This window comes from Procambarus clarkii, chromosome 27 (genome assembly GCF_040958095.1).
Source record: "Procambarus clarkii isolate CNS0578487 chromosome 27, FALCON_Pclarkii_2.0, whole genome shotgun sequence".
NCBI lineage: Eukaryota > Metazoa > Arthropoda > Malacostraca > Decapoda > Cambaridae > Procambarus > Procambarus clarkii.
In genome coordinates this window covers 2,422,769-2,444,282 of record NC_091176.1, presented here as the reverse complement: position 1 = coordinate 2,444,282, position 21,514 = coordinate 2,422,769, and the positions used below count along the sequence as shown (strand labels likewise).

At 41.7% G+C, this 21,514-nt stretch overlaps 1 long non-coding RNA gene across 1 annotated transcript; it reads left to right on the top strand.

Moving 5' to 3' along the window:
- The first annotated feature begins 508 nt into the window (after window positions 1–508).
- LOC138369271 (uncharacterized) lies at window positions 509–5,806 on the top strand. Its single transcript, XR_011229786.1, has 2 exons — window positions 509–1,193; window positions 1,618–5,806. It is a non-coding gene; the product is annotated as an uncharacterized lncRNA (long non-coding RNA).
- The last annotated feature ends 15,708 nt before the right edge of the window (window positions 5,807–21,514 follow it).

Here is a 21,514-nt window from a genome sequence, read left to right as displayed (position 1 = left end):
CGGCTTACCTGCAGGGCACAAACCACCAAAGTGAGGAATCTCCCTAAAGGTAGTGTGTCCTGAACTCCCCAGGAAAGGCAACCCGGACCACAAAAGGGTAGTACTTACAGAGTGCCCAGGAAAAAAACCTTGAGCACATGCAGCTCCAGTACACTAAACTCCTGGCTTACACACACTTCTGTGTAAGAGGCAAGCCCAAAAGCAAAAACACTACTCGAACACGGGAAACCAGAACCAGAGTGACGAACAACCAAAAGGCCCAGACATCAGTATAGAACTGATCAGTGTGGGGCCCAGCTGACCCGAGCCAGCTCCCTCTCCTGTCTCCAGCGAGGAGGGAAGGAGGTGGGTCAGGGTGGGGGAGGAGCAAATTAGTGGGGGCTAGTTTCACAAAAATTTTATTTTGTTTTTATTGTTGGAGTTCTTTTGATAATTTTGGGGTTGTGGTCTCATTTTTTAACCATGCAGTGGTTTGTTTTGATCGACCTTTTTTCTGTGTGGCCTCCCAAGGGGATGGCAAAGATGATTACCTTTAAATGTAAAGTGATCATAGGCCATCGTTCCCTGCACCTGTCTGAGGGGACCAGGTTCTGGCTCGTGGTCCCTAGTAGACAAACAGAACTCTGCGACTGGGTATTAAATAGTATGGTACTGATCAGTGTGTGTTAGCTTCAGGGAGCCTCCGGGGCTCACCTAGAAACTGGCGTTTCATTACATTCAATGCTGGTTTCTTGAGGCAAGTTTCTTGATTTATTTAGTCTGTGCCTCAGTCATGACAAATACTGACATTAACTGTTTTCTATTCCTATTGCTGACACTAAATTACAAGTCTTTCACCTTGAGGGCCAATTTTTTGTTGTCGACTGTAGAGAAGCTGCAAGTACTGTACAGTCCCATATAATCAGACTATCTTTCCCAAGGTGGTCAGTTGGCAGGTCAGTCACTGTGTGTACACTACTGGTATATAATAGGTTTAATCAAGGATGTTATTTTTCTCTCAGTTTTAGATTAGTTGCTTGCAGTTTTCTGTTAGGCTGCTAACCATTTTCATGGTAGTTTTATTTTTCTGAAATGCTGTATTTTAGGTGAAAGAATGTGACTACGATGGAGATCTGCTTTGTTGGGTGATCACCCGTGAGCTGGTGCCTCACTGTCTGCCCACACCAATGTATGGTCCACTTGTTGCCCATTTGGTAAGTTACTGTCTTCTTGCTTGCCTCTCTTGCTTATTTTTTTTATTTGCACTTTTTTTTGTCGTAAATATAGCTAATTTTCAGTTCTATAGTGTTCATCTCTATACCTGTTTTAGTTTTGAATGCTAAATTGGTATTAGACAAATCCACAAAAGAAACAGTAAAAAAGGGTTGTGGCAGTAAATATGAGAAGAGTTGAAATATGAATCAGGAGGCAAAAAGGCTTGTTTCAAGAATTTACAAAATTTAGTTGATCAATGATAATTATTTGAAAGTTTATGCATCAAAATTAAAAAAAAAAAAAAATCAGGTGGACTAATGAATTTAAAAAGATTTTTTTTGTAACTATTTTAATACTGTAATCATTTATCAGATAATAGTGATTTTCTTGAATATACAGGATAAACTTTTTTTTTCTACCTAGGTCGAGACTGGGGACAACACTATGTTGAAGTCAGCAGTGCAGCAATTATGTGATGCTGGTCACTATAAAGAGGCAGCCAGTTTAACTTTTACTCAGACCTCCGTACCGAAGGCACTTCAGACAATGACATCAGCATTACAGACATACAAAAAATGGCTTTAAATCAACATTTAATAAGAAATTTAAAACAGCAGCAGCAAAGTTTGTAATTTTAAGTAGTTAATGCGTTCATATTGAAAAAGCAACATTAAAGTGTGTTAGTACACAGAGAAATCTCGGTAATGTGTTACATATCAATGAGAAAATCCACAGGAGCCGTGATGAGGATTCAAACCTATATGCTGGGTATTCCCAGACGCATGCTCTAGACAACTAGGCCACAACATGGAAAGGAATTGCAACCTTGGGTTCTGCAATACCCACGAGGATTCCCAAGACTTCCACTGAAGTCGAACCAGGATTTCACACAATTCCCCCATGCACTCTGGCTCTGTCGTCCAGTAGTTCTACCTCTGACGTCTATCTTGCAAGCTGATTCCCAGGTTTCAATCTTTTCCATACCGTGGCCTAGTCATCCAGAGCGTGCATCTGGGAATACCCAGCGCATAGGTTCGAATCCTCATCATGGCTCCAGTGGATTTTCTCATCAATATATATCACGTTAATGTGGTTTGTGTGTACTCACCTAGTTGTGTTTGCGGGGGTTGAGCTCTGGCTCTTTAGTCCCGCCTCGCAACTGTCAATCAACTGGTGTACAGATTCCTGAGCCTATTGGGCTCTATCATATCTACATTTGAAACTGTGTATGGAATCTGCCTCCACCACAACACTACTTAATGCATTCCATTTGTTAACTACCCTGACACTGAAAAAATTCTTTCTAACGTCTCTGTGGCTCATCTGGGTACTAAGTTTCCACCTGTGTCCCCCTTGTTCGTGTTCCACCCACGCTAAAGAGTTTGTGAGGTACTGTGTCAAAGGCTTTTTTTTTGACACATTACCTCACAAAAGGCTGTTAAAAAAGTTGGAGCAGCAGGCAGGAGTAAAAGATAAGGTGCTCCAGTGGATAAGGGAGTATCTAAGCAATAGGAAACAGCGAGTAACGGTGAGGGGGGGGGGGGAGGCATCAGAGTGGCGAGATGTCACCAGCGGAGTCCCACAGGGCTCTGTACTCGGACCCATCCTGTTTCTAGTACAGTATATGTAAATGACCTTCCAGAGGGTATGACTCATTCCTCTCAATGTTTGCTGATGATGCAAAAATTATGAGAAGAATCAAAACAGATGAAGAAAGACAGAGACTACAGGATGACCTGGACAAACTGGAGGAATGGTCTAGAAAATGGCTGCTAAAGTTCAACTCAGGAAAGTGTAAAGTAATGAAATTAGGCAAAGGGAGCAGAAGGCTGAACACAAGGTACCATCTGGGAGGTGAAATCCTACAAGAGTCAAATAGGGAGAAAGATCTGAGGGTCTGTGTTGTGTGTCTGTGTGTTAAAAGAGGGGCGTCAGAGGTAGAAATACTGGACGACAGAGCCAGAGTGCATGGGAGAATTGTGTGAAATCCTGGTTCAGCTTCAATGGAAGTCTTGAGAATTCTCATGGGTTCAGCAGAACCCAAGGTTGCAATTCCTTTCCATATTGTGGCCTAGTTGTCTAAAGCATGCGTCTGGGAATACCCAGTGCATAGGTTCAAATCCTCATCACAGCTAGTGTGGATTTTCTATGTTAGTGATAAAATTTCAAGATATTTCTAGACAAAGTACACAAATGGTGTCTAAAATTGCAACAAAGTTAGTACATGGGCCATACAGTTCTGGCTCTTTTTCTTTGAATACTTTCATCCTGCATTTAGTTGGTGATTATATACTGTTCAGATATACTTTTATTCATACTGTATGTGTACACAAGGCAGCACTAAGCATCTGTAAGCACACTGCTCCTCCATAATCACTCTTTCTTCTTTTCAACACTTGGTGTAAATGTTCTTTGTAATGATATCTTGTGAAATTATGCTGAATGGTTCCCCTCTTTCAAGTTCATTACGGTACTTCAATGGCATGTGCAGATGTACTAAACAGTTCAGTGAAAAAATAACACACGTTATTTGAATAGTGCATTTTAAAATTATAAGCATTAGCAAACTATATATATATATACTATTATTGTATAGCTATGGACATTGATATTAATAATTTTGATAAGATAAAATTTACTTATCCTATGAAATATCCATATTTATGTCGTCAGCAGTTGCACACTCGGCCTACTTCAGTGCTCTATTTTGCACCAAAAATTGGCGATAAAATACAGGTCTTAATAAAGATAACCGAAAATTCATGAAACTATTCAAATACTGTATTGTCATGCAGTTTAAATTTTTAACACATTTGGAGATCATTGATACTCGAAGCATTATAGGAAAACAATTATGAAAAATGTTAGCCTGCTTGAGCTAATGTGATACAAGGTACAATATTTATAAGTAAAAGCCAATTTCCTTAAATATCTGTAAAGAAAAATATTGTGATGAAAGCCATATTTACTTGGAATATCCCAAAGTACAGTATGTTGTATGACATAATTCATCCTCTAAGAGTTAAATGACTATTCCAGTTGAAGTGTGGTGAATATAAAATTGAAATGTAAAATGCACTGCATATTTCAATACTTTCATTATAATATTTTTAGATTCTAATATAATTTGTAATAAAGTATTGTGTATCTGAAAGCCGTGTGCATTTCTATCTTCTATGTTATCCCAGATTCTTATCCCAAATATACATAAATAGTACAGTGGAATATTCATACACATAATGGTGCAATTTTAGTCAGACTTACACTGATATATTTATCCATTAAATGTAGTATTGTCAAGTAAATATTTTTCATGCAGGTGTTTACATCAAATATATTGCAATTAAATATAGGGCTTAACCTTTGTGCTGCGCGGCTTTTATTGTGACATTCTGGTGGTGTGAGGAAAATAAAGTGTTCTTCTCCCCCCAAAATTAATTCTTTGTAAATTGTTAAAATCCCTTCCCTGAACATGTACATGTAAAAATAAATATATATACAGTATATAAAAAACAACTTTGGCTGTGGAGAAGATGCAATGTGACGTCAACGATACGTGTTCGCTCGTGCAAGAAGCTCCCAGAGGCAGTCACGCGGGCAATTCAAAACTTGCGAGTTGCCACAAATATATTTTCATTCATTTTTTCAATGCAGTTTCAATGCTTTCTTATTACTTGTTTTTATTGTATCTGATGCACATTTGTGTCCTTTATAATATGTATACAGTAGAACATTCATAATGTTCCAAGCAACTGTGATACATGTCACTAATATGTCCACAAAAACATGTTTATTGTCACAATATTACTTGTTCAATATTTCAATATTCAATTTACACTATGTACACTCACACTATTTACAGTCATACACTTCTGTGTGCTTGCAAACAATGCACTCATGTACACCTTTGGCTTTAGTTCCTGGAGGTGGTATGTAGCCACACTTGTGAAGTGTAAGATAGTCTTGAAAAGATCTAGGAAATGATCAATGACAAAATCGTCCAACAGGGGATTGGGAGTCGGAGGCGCGTGCGCCAGCTATGTTTGCTCACTCAGAACTGAGCCAACCTGAGATCCTGGGGCATGTTGGGAATTCTTTTTCAAGATGGCTGCCTCTCACTGGAGGTCTCGGGCGTCTATTTCGTATCCAACAAACAGCGTACACGTTTTGAATCTTACTATATCCTAACATCGCTCACATGTCGGGTGGCGCACCGCCATACCCCCGTGTTATGTAGGGCGGCACAGTGCAGTAATTAAATACCTGAAGAGTTGCTCCAAGTGTTGCACCACTGTGTAGACAATATCCTGTTGGATAGATATTTAAGCAGTAGAGAAATGCCTTATACTGTATTAGGTTTCAAAAATTGTACTCTTTCTGTATTGAATACATTTCCAATCAGTAGGCAGTGTAATTATACTTTTTCATGGACAAAATTTTATTTAGGATTTAAAGCGTTTACTGTAATTTCATTGATGTAATCAATATACTGTACAGTTTCCCTATGTTGCTAAGAAATTTGGTTTTATTTTCCCAAGAATAAATGCATAGTTCTGTTTTGCTGATGTAATGGTTGTGTCTGGAAAAAATAATTATATAAATACTTTCTTACTGTAATAGTATTTTTTGGTCCTCATAAAATGTTTACAAATGTATGAAGAAGTGTTTTTGAAGTGCTCGGTTCACTGAAACCTGAAGCAGCTGCCTCAGTATTAGGTCGCTTAGTAGCTGTCTGCTAAGTCTTTTATGTGTGTATTATTTTATGTCAATTTTCCTGATACTTAAGATTTGCACATAAGAATTTTACATGGCCACCATTGCAATAGCATCAAACTCGGTTCTTCTTTCAGTAAAACTATTGTTGCAAAGCAGCCCTTAAACTTGTTCATTATTTCCCTAGACTCTTCACTTGGCATAGGCACTGTGTCTTTACCATTCTCCTCCTCCGTATCATTGTATTTCCTCCACCCAGTGGTACTCCTGTAAACTGATATCTATCAAGTCCTCCCTCTTTTCTTGAGACTATTCTGTTAACTTAGCCAACAAGTTTGTGTCTTAATTTTTGTCACTTGTATCTGTTTTAGCCTTTCAAAATTGTCATAATAATAATTGTCATACAAAATAGTGTATATATATTGGGTTATATAACATTGTATACATATGGTACAGCATTATATTTTCTGAGGGGAGCCCCTTGTGGCTCCCTAAACCCCTAGGCTGCTCTGGGCTATTTGGCCTTCAACACCCACAGGCGCAACAACAAAAATTTAAAAATATATTTTGTCACATAAAAGTGTTCATTTGTGTTTCCTGGTCACAGGAAAAATAATAAAAAAAAATCGTAGGTGGCATATTTTGGCCACAGTAGGGTGGGGAATTCTGGCAAAAAAGAGGCATTGACAGAGCAATTGTTGGTGATGGTCTGCTCCACCTGAGCTGTCAGGCAGGAGTTGCCACAAAGATATTACCTAATTGTTTCAATGTCTCTGTTTTTTTTTTAAGTTGCTTTACAGTAATATTATTCAATATTGTTTAGTGTGATATATTTATATAATAAAATGTGGTCAGAACCTGGCTGTCTGCACTGTGATGAAGTTGTAGCATCTTGAAAGAGGAGGAAATAGACTCGTCGAGTGTTACATTATTCCTGGTGAATGTCAGTGGTGCTGAAGATCTGCAGTATCACTCGAGAATCTGAATTAGACTAACTCCATTGGCTTATATTACACGCTTCTCCTCATTTTGGCCAAACTGACCAACATCTAGCAGGTTGGGAAGAGATATTGATTGCAATTATTTGTACACTTGGAAACTGTAATTAGTGGACCTAGGATTAGTGTAGAACTTATTGGAATGTGGAACACTTAATGATAGGTTATGAGGACTTAACAAGAACATCTAATTATCTGCAATTAAGCTAATGAGAATATGGAGCAAGTATATTATTTCTTAATATTGTTGCTACAAGAGTGATCCTTCTGGCTTCTTGGTGGCTGCCCCAGCCTTGGTTTCTGGCGCTGCCTGTTCAATATCCAAACTCGGTCATTTTCCTGTGGCTCCCTCTCTTCTAGACAGTTTCCCCTCCCTGTCCAGCTCGTTGTTGCCATGAGGGGGCTTGGTGGGCGGCTGCCGGAGTGTGATGCTCCTTAACACTTTCGCGCTTTAGATTAGAGATAACTCGTCGCCGTTTTCTCTTACGATTCCGCATAACAGCCGAGTTTTCTCGTCCATCGAAAAAATATTTCTATAAATTCCATTTTTTAACCGAAATGGATGGGGATACTTTTGTTTTGTAGGGAATTTATTTGCGAATGTTTTGGTACCAGAATGAATATTATATCACATAAACTTCTATGAGTAAAAAAAAAAATACACAAAGTATGTTTGGGGGTGTGGCGAGCGTGTGGCAGTGGGTTCCCTTTAGCCGTTGATATATCCAACACGTAGGAAATATTTGTATGTGTTATGTATATGTCTGTGTAGGGAATTTTACTGCGATCACTGTCATACAAATTATAAAATGTTTCAACAAGTATAAACATGACAAACATCAAACGAACGAAAACAATGCGTTCGTTTCTGCCGCGAACGCATACTGAACGACGTGGTTCTATATTTGGCGCTTCTCTTACACATGCTTTGTACAAATATTATACAGTTCATCTTATAGAAAATTTTATTGCGAACACATTGGTATAAAAAAGAAATACGTACATAGAAAAGTAGGGTCAGGAAACGTATAAACTTTCCAAGCATGATTTCCCCCCTGTGTTTTCGCCAGTGCGCTCGCGGCTAACTACTCTCCACTTCACACACTCTTGCGGGTGGGCAATTACCTATATTAAACATTCATATGCATATGTCCGTGTAGAGAATTTTATTGCGATTCCAATGATACCAAAATTAGCGATGTAGGACAACTGTAGGCTTCGCAACCATTAAGAGAGTGGAAACATTTTGTTGCTGTTTGGCGCTCTCGGCGAGTGATCTGCATAGTTTTTTATTTGGTGTTGATACTCCTTATGCTTAGGCGGCATTTTATAGGTATGCTCTTATAGACAATTTCATTGCGAACACAGTGATACCAGATTTAAATACGTGCGCCTTCAATTATTGTCAGGACAGTCAAAAGAGTGTACACTTTTCGGTCTTACCGCGTAGGCGCGCGAAGTGCCGAAAGCATCTGGGGTATTGTTTTTTTTTGAGCGCTGAGAGCGCGAAAGTGTTAAGACAGTCCTGTGTCCTTTTGTGGCCTTGTGCTCCTGCTGCTGTCCTCTCTAATTCTGCTGGACACCTTTCCCTTTTCCTTTTGTTTCATTTTCCTCCCTCTTCTCCTTTTTCGTTGTCATTTCCTGCTAATGTTGTGCCTGTTTTGATTATTCTTTTGGCCTTCTTTTGTTTTGATGCCCGGGTGTTTAAGGAGGCATACTTTTGCACCCGTAGAACTGTAGTACCCAATGTCTCGAGCAAGGGGAACCTTTTATTGTCAATCCCCCTTTCGTCACTGAACCCGATCTCGATTCTTAAGGTGGAGTTTGTGGGGCGTATACTCACGACGCACCCCTAGGGGGACCCGGCATGATCGGCGATAGCTTCTTGTTGGGTGTCCTGCCTCTAATTGTGGCTCCATGGTGGGTGTGGGGGCACATTCGTAAATGAAAGTGTTACTTCTCATCTTTGTCTGTGAATGTTCCTCTTGTACTCTCTCAGGCTCCTGGGGTGGGCGACCAAGCTCCCGAGTCTGACTGTATTGGAAGACCGGGCTCTGTAGCCACCGCTGCATTGGGCCCCGACCTTGCTCCTCCTTTGACCTTCCTGCCTACTCCCCTCGGCTCTCCTCCCTCTGTGGTTGGGTCAAGCCACAAGTTCCCAGTGATGACCACCTTGTCCCCTGGCACAGCTCAGACTCTCGTTGTGACTACTGCGCCTTTTACCCCTCTCTCTCTGGGGGTTCTCAACGCCGTCCACGCCATGGCCGCACTCGCTCGATTTCTTCCGTACTGATGCGTATCAAGCCTTGTTTGGTCCCGCTTTATGAGCCAAATACTTTGATCTCCTCCCTCTTGATTCTACGCTTCTTGACAATTTCTCCCTCCATAGGCATCTTGTTGATTCCGTAGATGCCTCTCTTACTTTCAACCCCACCCGTCTCGGTACACGTGTTGTTGCTGCTCCTTCTCAGGATGCAGCCTCCCACTTGGCTGCCTTATCCTGCCTTGGCGAGACCCCTGTTCGGGTCTCCAAGAACGCTCGGTTGAAGGCCAGTGTTGGCACTTTTCTCCTCCGGCCCCATGTTACAACCGGTGTTCGGAATCTACAGGACTGCCACGATGATATTTGGCATATCCTCGAAGCCCAGGGCCATTCTGTCCTCCAGGTAAACACGTTTACTCGTCCTCCTCGTGGTCATCGCCGTCAGCCCCGTCGGGTTGTGAAGATTACCTATGATGGTAGGACCCTTGCGCCCTCTGTCATTCTTGCTGGTGCCAGGTGCTCTGTCCAGGAGTACATTTGCTCTCCTCGGCTCTGTAATAATTGCTGGAGGTTTGGTCATGGAGTCCTCCGCTGCTCCAGTACTGTCTCTCTCTCTCCTATGTGTGGGGACGAGGGTCACTTTAAGTCGGAGTGCACTTTTCCCAGGCTCGCTACCTCAATTGCGGTGAGGCCCACCCTGCCTTCTCCCGCGCGTGTATGCATTACAAGGTTGAGGCGGCCGTCCTCAACTTGAAGCACCAGGAACGTTTGTCTTTTCCTGAGGCGAGGCGAGTCGCCAAGTTCGCCACCTCCTGCCTTATGCTAACGTGTCTTATGTTCGCGTGTTGCCCTCTTCCTCTCCTCGTCCTTCCCGCCTTCCTCGGTCTTGTTGGAAATAACCAATAGTTTTATACATCTTTGTATTTTATGCAACCTTTGTATTAACCACAAGTAGTTACTAAAATTACTAACTTGTAGATTTAATCATTATCATGATTTATTTACACATATTGCCAGATTCTTCCTAGTCAGAGTGACGACGTGAGGAACGATAGGCAGTAACATGAATTCTCTCCACATTTAGTTGGATTTATAACAAGAGTCCAGTTTATCATTTCCTTTACTAAAAATAGTTACTTACTAATAAGTTTAATTTCGTAGTAAACTACTACTTACTGGAACTCCCTTTAGTTGATATTAAACATTCTAGAGGAAATTACTTTAATGTAAATGATTTTACTTTAATTTCCTCGATCAGTTGCACAACTTTAATAAGCCAATTTATGTTACGAGAAATTCTATTTTATCACAGAAAAATTTAATGTGATATTAATACTCGTCACTACTTCTTCCTTCTTTAGTCAATTGCGATATATACATATCCATTTACGCTCAAGATGTCTATCGAGAGCCGCGCATGCGCAATAAGGAAGAGGGGGAAGACGGGAGAGCGTCACATGAGAGAATGAGAAAGCACGTCTCGGACGCCATTGACAGCGTGTAGCAGAGCTACGTTTTGATCCTACTTATTTCGCTCCCACAACCAGTAGAGCGGTGCCACGTTATCTGGCACAATAGCTGTGTCCCAGACTAGCATATCTGCAATTCCAAAGTCAACACCTTTCAAGCAGCAGCTGGAGGACGAAGAATTGCTCAAGTCTCCATATCAACGGACACGCGGCTCGGCAGCTAGGTTCACCTGTTTATCATGTGGCCACAGTTAACATTTAGGCTAATTGTCGTTAAGCCGTATAAAAAATAATAAAATCCCGTATGTGTCTTTAGTAAATTTACCGTCTAAATAGATGATTATTTTCATTATTTTCTTCAGAAAGAATTTACAGTGCTTGAATATAAATTGCACAGATATTAGCTGATGATTTTTATAGTTATCCTTATAATTTAGGATGCATTTGTAGTTACCTATTATGTAGACGATTTCTACAATGTACAATGCATACTACAATTTCTACAATGCCTTTCAGTACCAAGGCGACACCAACCGAGGTGCTAGGCTTCTCCACCTTCATGTGCAACAATTTACCCTATGCAACACGTCGTCGGTGGAGTGTAGCAACCGATTACACCTCTCTAGATTTACAGCTAAGCTGTCACTTTTTTTATCTGTAGCAATAACTCTGTAGTTACAGTAGTGATCTCCCAAAGAGATCTATTATATTAACCCATTGATCTATATATACTGTACTATTCTATCCAGCAGTATATTGAGGTGCATTCACCTCCAATTAATCTAATATAAGCAACCTTATTTACTTTCATATTTTATTTACTCTGGTGAAGAACCAGCATCAGAATAAGGCTAGGGATGTATTAATCTTTTAGCATGTAACCCCCCAATTTTGTGTAAGTTAATTTGAATCCAATTATATAAATACAGTTTCACTAAAATCCAAAGGACACTAGTTCTTGGGATCAGTTTTTCCATTGTCTTATTTTGTTTTCCACTTTTTCTCAAAAAGTGGTGGTCCTTCATAGCTATCGAAGTGTATATTTAATTATTAGTTATTGGAGTCAGGTTTTAGTGGCTAGCTAATAGTGGCTTTAGGCATTGTATGTACTAGCTCTATCTATAAGTCCACCAATCTTTGTAAAAATTTCTTGTATGTATGTACCTTACCTAAATAAACATTTATTTATTATTTATTTATTTTCCTCCACAGGTCTCCCAACTTTTCTAATGGCGTCGGAAATGCTCGATTTTGGTTTTGCAATTACAGTACCTAGATGTCCAGGCTGTCAGGGTTATGGGGAGGGGAGCTGGATTGGGGGGGAGGGAGATCATGGTGGGGAAAGGCTGGTTTGGGGAGGTTATCTTGGAAGGAAGAGGGGAGAAGTGGAGTAAATTTGTCACAGAAAGTAGTTGTCTAACGTGTGGTTAGTTATTTATTTACTTCTATTGATTGGTGATTATTTAGTCTTTAAGAGCCCATAACTCTTCTGCTCTCTTGATTCACTCTGATGTTCCTTTCGTCCCCTTAATTTTTCCATCACCTCTCCAATGTTGTGCTGCCCGTATCTTTGTGCGTAAGTGGTACACGGTTTGATCCGTTTATCTTCCCCAAATGCCCCGCTTTCTCTTCCTGGTCTTAAACACCTCCTAGACTCCTTGCCGGAGCCTGTGCTTCTGCTCGGTGATTTCAATTGTCGACATACCCTTTGGGGTGATGTTCTGATAAACACCCGAGGTCGCCTTCTCGAACCGTTCATCCTCTCTTCTTCCCTGTCTCTTCTGAATTCTAGTGAATCCACTCATTTAGACTCTCGTACTCACTCCCTTTCCTGTCTTGATCTTTCTCTTTGCTCATCTTCCCTTTACTTAGATTTCAAGTGGAGGGTTTTGATGACCTCCATAGCAGTGACCATTTTCCCATCCTTGTTTCCTTTTTCTCTTTTCACCCACCCCCTCTCCTTCCCTAGGTGGCGGTTTGCCGAGGCTGACTGGCCCCTCTTTACCCTCCGTGATACTATCTCCGACCACTCCATTCTGCCTCTCCCTCACGCCCTCCTCCTTTTTTTATGACACTGTCTTCAACGCTGCCCTCCGCTCCATTCCGCAATCTTCCTCTCGGGGAATGCGGAAGTGCGTTCCCTGGTGGAATGTGGACTGTGCTCGGGCTGTCCGCTGTAAGCGTGCAGCCTGGAAGAGACATCGTCGCCGGCGGATGACTGAATCTTTTCTTTTGTTTCAGAAGGCAAGTGCGGTGGCCCGTAGGACCATCCGTATGGCCAAGCATGCATGTTTGATGGCCTTATGTCTCCACCATCATGTCCGAAACTCCTCTACCATCTGGAAGTGATCTGGAAGTGTATCCGCAAGATAGCGGGTAAGTTCATTCCTGATGTCTCACCGGTCCTTCACCTCTGTGGTACTCTTGTGGCGGACCCTTTGCAGGTCGCGACCGAATTGGGTTCCCACTTATTGTCTGTTAGCTCTGGTTCTCATCTCCCCCATTCCTTCCTTCTTTGTAAGCCTCTTCTTGAATCTCATCCTTTGGATTTCTGTACCTATCTCTGCTTTCCCTATAACGATCCCTTCTCTCTCTCTGAGCTCCAGTCTGCCCTGGCCCTCTGCAGTTCTACGGCGGCAGGCTCCGATGGTATTCATTATGAGATGCTTCGACGTCTCCCTCTGTGCTCGTCTCAGTATTTACTGAGTCTGTTTAATCGGGTCTGGGAGTCGTCGCGAGTCCCCGAGGACTGGCTCGATGCTGTTGTCCTCCCTGTTTGGAAACCAGGGTCTCTCGGATCTTCCCCCAAGGACTTCCGCCCTATTGCCCTCATGAGTTGTGTCTGCAAGCTCTTTGAACATATGGTTAACGTTCATCTGATGTGGTTCTTAGAGCGCTCTCACCTCCTTTCCCCTTCTCAATTTGGTTTTCGCAAATGCCGCAGCACAACAGATGTCCTGGTGAACTTGAAGGTCTATATTTGTACTGCTTTTGCTGCGAAGACCTCCGTTGTTGCCATCCTTTTTGACCTGGAAAAGGCTTACGACACTACCTGGCAGTATCATATTCTGTCCCAACTTCATTCTTTTGGACTTCGTGGGAATCTCCTTCTCTTTTTCCAAAGTGTCCTCTCTCGTCGTTCCTTTCGAGTGAGGCTTGGTACCACTCTCTCTGCCCCTTTTTGGCAATATGAGGGTGTGCCCCAAGGAGCAACAGGTACTCTGAGAGAGAACTCTATCAACATCAGAGGTCCGAGACTGTTCAACACGCTTCCACTACACATAAGGGGCATAACTGGCCGACCCCTCACAGTGTTCAAAGGAGAACTGGATAAGCACCTCCAAAGGATACCTGATCAACCAGGCTGTGACTCATACGTCAGGCTGCGAGCAGCCGCGTCCAACAGCCTGGTTGATCGGTCCGGCAACCAGGAGGCCCGGTCGTCGGGGACGCTAAGCCCCAGATGCACCTCAAGACTTGTGCATGAGGGAGTCGGTCGGCCGAGCGGACAGCACGCGGGACTTGTGATCCTGTGGTCCTGGGTTCGATCCCAGGTGCCGGCGAGAAACAATGGGCAGAGTTTCTTTCACCCTATGCCCCTGTTACCTAGCAGTAAAATAGGTACCTGGGTGTTAGTCAGCTGTCACGGGCTGCTTCCTGGGGGTGGAGGCCTGGTCGAGGACCGGGCTGTGGGGACACTAAAAGCCCCGAAATCATCTCAAGATAACCTCAAGATAGAAGGTAGTGTTCTGAGCACTACTCTTTTTCTTGTTGCTCTCAATGGTCTTCTTTCCTCCCTTCCTTCTGGCGTCTTCTCCGCTCTCTATGTAGACGATCTTACCCTTTGCTGTCGGGGTGATGATTCGCCTCTCCTTCAACGGCGGCTTCAACTTGCGATTGATGCCGTGTCATCTTGGGCCACTGATCATGGCTTTCAGTTCTCTGCGTCTAAGACTTGTGCTATGACTTTTACTCGGAAACATGTCATTCTTCGTCCCTCTTTGTCTCTTTATGGACATTCCCTTGTGTACAAGGATTCCGCTAAGCTTCTGGGGTTAATCTATGACACTCGTCGAAATGTTCATAAACTTTTGTACATTCAACACCATCACACACAAAATCTGTTATCAAAACACATCATATTTTGGATTAATACTCAAGTAAATTCATTGGCAAGTAAATTCATTCTGACACCAAATTTATAGGTACTGCATTGTATAGCATAAAATTGAAAAAAAAATGTAAAAAGAGTATAAACATCTTGGGCATCGCTGAAAGGCACTTCAAGATGCCTAGAATGTTCAGGTACACACTGATGGGTCGGAACATTGGTGTTAAACAAGGTCAATCCACAACTTAGGACCTTCATTTGCATGGCATTTCTGCATCAGATGGGCCAGATTCTCTGAACGTTGATCAGATATTTGTTTCTCGTATAGAGTATATGAGCTTTGGTGTAGCCCTCTAAGAGGCAGTTCAGAGTGTATGAGTATTTATGACTTGTATGGTCGCTTCAGGTCAGAGTTATTATTGCACTACAGAGTTTGGAAGATACATATAGAGTACACTTGGAAAATGTGTGGTGCTATTATATCTAGCATGCTCTAACAAGCTGTCTTGGGTTGGAGTTGTTATTGTTTTAATTGCTGATTTGTATTAATTACGTGTTAGGTAGTATGATTCTCAGATCCTCAAATGCAGATATTGTAGGTAAAATATGGATTGATGATTGAATAATTTGTTATCAGAGCAGAACAAGGCACTTTGTAGAGGAAGCCTGCAGTTTTATTTTTTTTTTATAGCAATTGAAGTTCAATTTATTATCTGTGTATGGAAAGGAATTTCCCTTCTGCTCTACTCTATTTAGGTAAAATATTACTATTTATTAAATTTTTTATGTAGGTTTATTTTCAGTATGTACTGTTGCATGCCCTTTCTTGGTTAGGATGAGCTTGTTCATAGTCAGCCACATGTGAATATTTTAGTTCAGTATTTACAGTCAGGTTAAGTGGGTAAGTATTTGGGAAAATTAAAAATTATCACCAGCAAATAGAATTGGTTCAAGGTGTTGTGTAACATTTTGTAAATCATTGGTGTATATGAGAAAGAGGAGTGAACCATGTATGATATCCTGTGGAATGCCAATATCAGTTGCCAGTGTGGGAGACGCAGCATCATTCATAAAAACATACTAGTGTCAATCCCTGAGATAAGATCAGATATACTGACGATGTATTAAATTGCACCTGACTCCATAGTAGTGCAATTTAAGGAGAAGGTTATTATAGTTAACAGAGTGAAAAGACTTTCAAAAGTCAACAGTTTAGTTTAGTTCATTTATTATGCACCCCATACCCATCCTGTGGGCTGTAGCGGAAAAGGTTACAGAGGCACATAATGGGCTCAGGAACTGAACCCCACAATTTATTTAGCTAAGCAAGTTACAATCTTGATGAGCTAGTCACAAAATTCATTGCATATCGTCACATCAACAATGGGCACAAGAGTGACCTCAAGTACAGTTTCTAAATAAAGCAACTGACGTAAGTGGGGAGCTAGTGTCACAATTCATATGTTTGTCCTGCACACCGTCCCCCATCCAGTGGGCAGCAGTGGATAGGTTACAATCACTTAGTTATTACCTACAGTTAGCAAACTGGGGATAGTCAACAAATAGTCCTATTGGGTATTTTTTTGTAGTTGAGCCTGTACTGTATATCAAATCAAGCATGTTTATTATACCAATTTTGGTGCTTCTCGGGCGTCTGAAGCCATATTGACAAGAACTAAGTACAGCACATATTTATCTAGGAAGGAGTAAAGCTGTTTGCATAAAACGTTTTCAAGTTTTTTGATAATGTGGGTTAGATCTAATATTGGTCTAGCCTCATCATTACCAGTCACATTGGCCGGTATAGGTAACATTAGTGCTGTGGGCCAATGTTTCTTCAAATACCGAGTTCCATTGCCTTAGCTATGTGGCCTAGGTTTTAAGGAAAATCAGCAACAGCTTTGTAGCCAGAGTACAAGGAGAGCCCATACTTTGTTGTGTAGCATAAGAATGCAAAGAACCAGTATGTTAGCTGCTGTACACAGATAGATGTTAAACTTAAGTACACAGATACCTTAACTGATAAGCCTGGGCACAAGTTCCTGATCAATGTAGACATGGGTGAACATATTTTGCATTTCCAGTGCTCTGTACTCTATAGTTTACTGTACCATTATTTTCTTGAAATAATGTTTAGTAAACATTAGTTTTTGTTGTCTGACATTACAACCACCACCTTGAATACCTTTCAGTACATAACATCCTTAACTGGAGTAGAGTGACCATGAAATGCAGCTTCACTCTTAGCTTATCAGTATGAACAAAATTAGTCTCAGACACAGGACACTGATAAGCAACCCCAGCAGTTGGCATGGCTAGTAAGAAATTTAGTGAAAGTAATACTAATGACAATTTAATGATAACCAGTGATAGTGGTCAATATATTCGACCTGGGAGACCAACTAGAACATTAGAACATAAGAATAAGGGTAACTGCAGAATGCTTATTGGCCCCATACAAGGCAACTCCTATTTAAAACTACCCAATCCCACTCATATACAAGTCCAACCCACATTTGAAACAGTCAAGGGACCCGCACCTCCACCACGTTACACAGTAATTGGTTCCACAAATAATCAACCCTGTTATCAAACCAGTATTTACCCAGGTCTTTCCTAAATCTAAACTTAAACAATTGATATCTATTGTTTTGTGTTCTCTCTTGTGTTGATACTTTTAATACCCTATTTTCCCCTAAGCTGCTCTGGGCTATTTGGCTTTCAACACCCACAGGCGCAACAAAAAAAAAACAAAAAAAATTATTTTGTCTTATAAAAGTGTTCAGTTGTGTTCCCTGATCACGGGAAAAATAATACAAAAAATCGTAAGTGGCATATTTTGGCCGCAATAGGGCGGGGAAGTCTGGCAAAAAAAGAGGCGTTGTCAGCAAGCGCCGAAGTTTGTTTAGTTCATTTATTATGCACCCCATACCCACCTTGTGGGTGGTAGTGGAAAGGGTTACAGAGGCACATAATGGGCTCAGGGACTGAACCCCACAATTCATTTACCTAAGCAAGTTACAATCTTGATGAGCTAGTTACAAAATTCAGTATAAGTCGTCACATCAACAATGGGTTCGAGATCGACCACAAGTACAGTTTCTAAATTAAAATGTGGGAATCATCGCTATACTCAAAATTATTGTGTGCATATTATTGATACAATTATTATGTTCATGAAACAATGAACAAATACTTTTGCAGATATTACACTATATACACAGGTTATATATAAGTATCTGCATGTTTTGTTCACCATAACGAACCACTAAGTTGATATGATGAATTAAAAAGTAACGATTAGTGGCTGCCACACCAGCCATTCACCACCACTCCCTCCCTCACCAATATCCTCTGGTTTTGCTTTTATTCACTATATACAGACGTTATATATAAGTATCGACATGTTTTATTCACCATAACTGTTCATCTAAGCTGGCATAGTGCACAATGAGCATAGTGGCCACCCTTACACACCTTCATGACAGGTCAGGAAGATGATGCCACCTCCCTCACCAAAATGGCTTCTCCCAACACCCCTTTTGCTGTTATTACACTCTATATGCACGTTATATATAAGTCTCTACATTTGTGCTCACCATAGCGAATCACTAAGCTTGTATGGTGACGGCAGACAGTAACAGGTGGCCACACACAACTAATGCTCCCTCCCCTCCCTCCCTCCCTCACTAGTTCAAAGCCAGATGCACTAACATTCCTCCTTCAAGTATACTGTTTGTGGTGTTATTACACTATATACACACATTATATATAAGTATCTACATGTTTTGTTCACCATAACTGTTCAACTAAGCTGGTATAGTGCCCAAAGAGCATAGTGGCCACCCTTACACAGCATGACAAGTCATGCAGATGTCACCACCTCCTTCACCAAAATGGCTTCTCCCAACACTCCTTTTGCTGTTATTACACTATATGTACATGTTATATATCAGTACAGTATCTACATTTGTGTTCACCATAACGAACCACTAAGTTGGTATGCTGAGTCAAAAAGCAGCAAGGAGTGGCCGCCACTCCTTCCCTCACCTTATCTCACTTGCCAACAATCTTCTCCCACCATAATGTTTTTGCTTTTATTCAGTACTAGCTGTACCCGGCCATGTATTGCTGTGGCTCAGCAATGGCTCAGCAATGCATGTGCATTGCTGAGCCAAAGCAACCCTCCCCTGTCCCCCCTTTCCTTCCCACCACTCCCCTCTCCCCCATCTTCTCTTCCTCCCCCACCATTCCCCACTCCCCCGTCCCCTCGTCCTCCCTACCATTCCCCACTCCCGTGTCCCCCTTGTCCTCCCCACCATATCCATCTCCCCCATCCCCTTGTCTTCCTCACCATTCCCCATCTCACCCATCCCCTCGTCCTCCCCACCATCCCCCACTCCACTGTCTTCTTGTCCTCCCCACCATTCTCCATTACCCCGTCTCCTCGTCCTCCTCACAATGCCACACTCTGTCTCCTCATCCCCCCCACCATTACCCCCCCTTCCCTGTCCTCTTGTCTTCCCCCACCATCCCCCATCTCCCTGTTCCCTTGTCCTCCCCACCATTCTCCACTCCCCTATCCCCTCGTCCCCAACATCCCCAACATTCTCCACTCACCTGTCCCCTCGTGCCCAACATCCCCCCTCCCCCATCCTCTCGTCCTCCCCACCATTACCCCCACCCCCTCCCCCGTCCTTCCCATCATCCCCCACTCTCGTCCCCTTGTTCTCCCCACCATTCCCCACTCCTGTCCCCTCGTCCTCCCCACTGTTCCCTGCTCCCTCGTCCGATGCATTCCCAAATGATCTGTATCCATCACTGTAAAATAATTAGAACAGTTAAAAAACGAAATGAACAATATGGCAAACAACACAGTTGAATTCCAATGCAATGCCACACAGAATAATTAAATCAAAATTAAATTAAATTGAAATCTATGAAAATTAAATTTATCAATACAATCGGAAACATTGAAATGGAATCGTAACATATTTAGTATAGCGTGTGTTGCTATTACGTGCAAAAGATGGCGCTATTTTTCGAAAAAGCATGTTTTTACCTGTCACAAGTGTGGCATCTATATAATAGATATATAAAAACACGCGCATATTCAAATGGAACATTGTGTCAAAATTTCAAAGCAATTGGTGAAGAACTTTCGGAGATTACAACGTGTGTTGTTCTTACGTCCAACAGATGGCTCTGTTTTCTTTTTTAAAAACATGTTTTTTCCTGTCACAGGTGAGGCACGTATATAAAAACATGCGCCTATTCGAATGCAACGTTGTGTCAAAATTTCAAAACAATCGGTAATGAGGTTTCCAAGATTTCCCCTCACATAAAAAACACAGTTTAAAAAAAAAAAATGTTTTTTCCAGTCACAGACGTGACATCAATATATTGTAGTATGTATATAAAAACCAACTCGGATGCGAATGGAACGTTGTGTCAAAATTTCAAAGCAATCGGCAAGGAACTTTTGGAGATTAACAATTTTGTACAAACGAACATTTCCATTTTTATTTATATAGATATATAGACATTATATATAAGTATCTATATGTTTTGGTCACCATAGCGAACCACTAAGTAAAATTTTTATTAATTTTGCCCCGAGGGATGGGGGCCAGAATTTACCTGAGGGCCACTGTTTGGTGGCCTTAATGAGGACAGGAAGCCAGCAACTAGTCAAAGGTCCCTCATTGGTCCCGATGATTTTATCGAGCTAGATTTTAAATTGTAGCAGTGTTTTGGCATTTATGGCTTCAGCGGGTAGGCAGTTTCATGTGTTTATAAACCTATGGATGGAAAAGCACCTTCTGATTTTTGTTCTAAATTGTGGCTTGTTAAGCTTGAAACCATTATTCCTTGTTTGTGTTACAACTGACCTTTTGAACAAGTGGTCTCGATCAATGTTCTCCAAATCGTTCAGCATTTTAAAAGTTTTGATGAGATCAGCCCTGTTATGTCTGGTTTGGAATGTTGTTAGCCTCGATCTGTAGCTCTCAAATGCTACTATGTGAAAAAACATCTGTATAGTGTGGTACACATTGTACAGTGTGCTAACCCCATAATAGTGTGGCAGCATCTTTAAGTACTGTATAGTTACCCCCCCTTTATAGTATGGTTGTCCTTGTACTCACCTAATTGTGCTTACGGGGGTTGAGCTTTGTCTCTTTGGTCCCACCTCTTACCGTCAATCAACTGGTGTACAGATTCCTGAGCCTACTGGGCTCTATCATATCTACATTTGAAACTGTGTATGGAGTCAGCCTCCACCACATCACTGCCTAATGCATTCCATTTTTTAACTGCTCTGACACTGAAAAAATTCTTTCTAACATCTCTGTGGCTCATCTGGGTACTAAGTTTCCACCTGTGTCCCCTTGTTCGTCTCCCACCCGTGCTGAAGAGTTTGCCTTTGTCCACCCTGTCAATTCCCCTGAGAATTTTGTAGGTGGTTATCATGTCTCCCCTTACTCATCTGTTTTCCAGGGGCGTGAGGTTCAGCTCCTTTAGCCTTTCCTCGTAGCTCATTCCTCTCAGTTCCGGGACGAGCCTGGTGGTATACTGCTGAATCTTCTCTAACTTTGTCTTGTGTTTAACTAGGTATGGACTCCAGGCTGGAGCTGCATATTCCAGGATTGGTCTGACATAAGTGGTATACAGGGTCCTGAACGATTCCTTACACAAGTTTCTAAAGGCAGTTCTTATGTTGGCCAGTCTAGCATATGCCGTTGATGATATCCTTTTGATGTGGGCC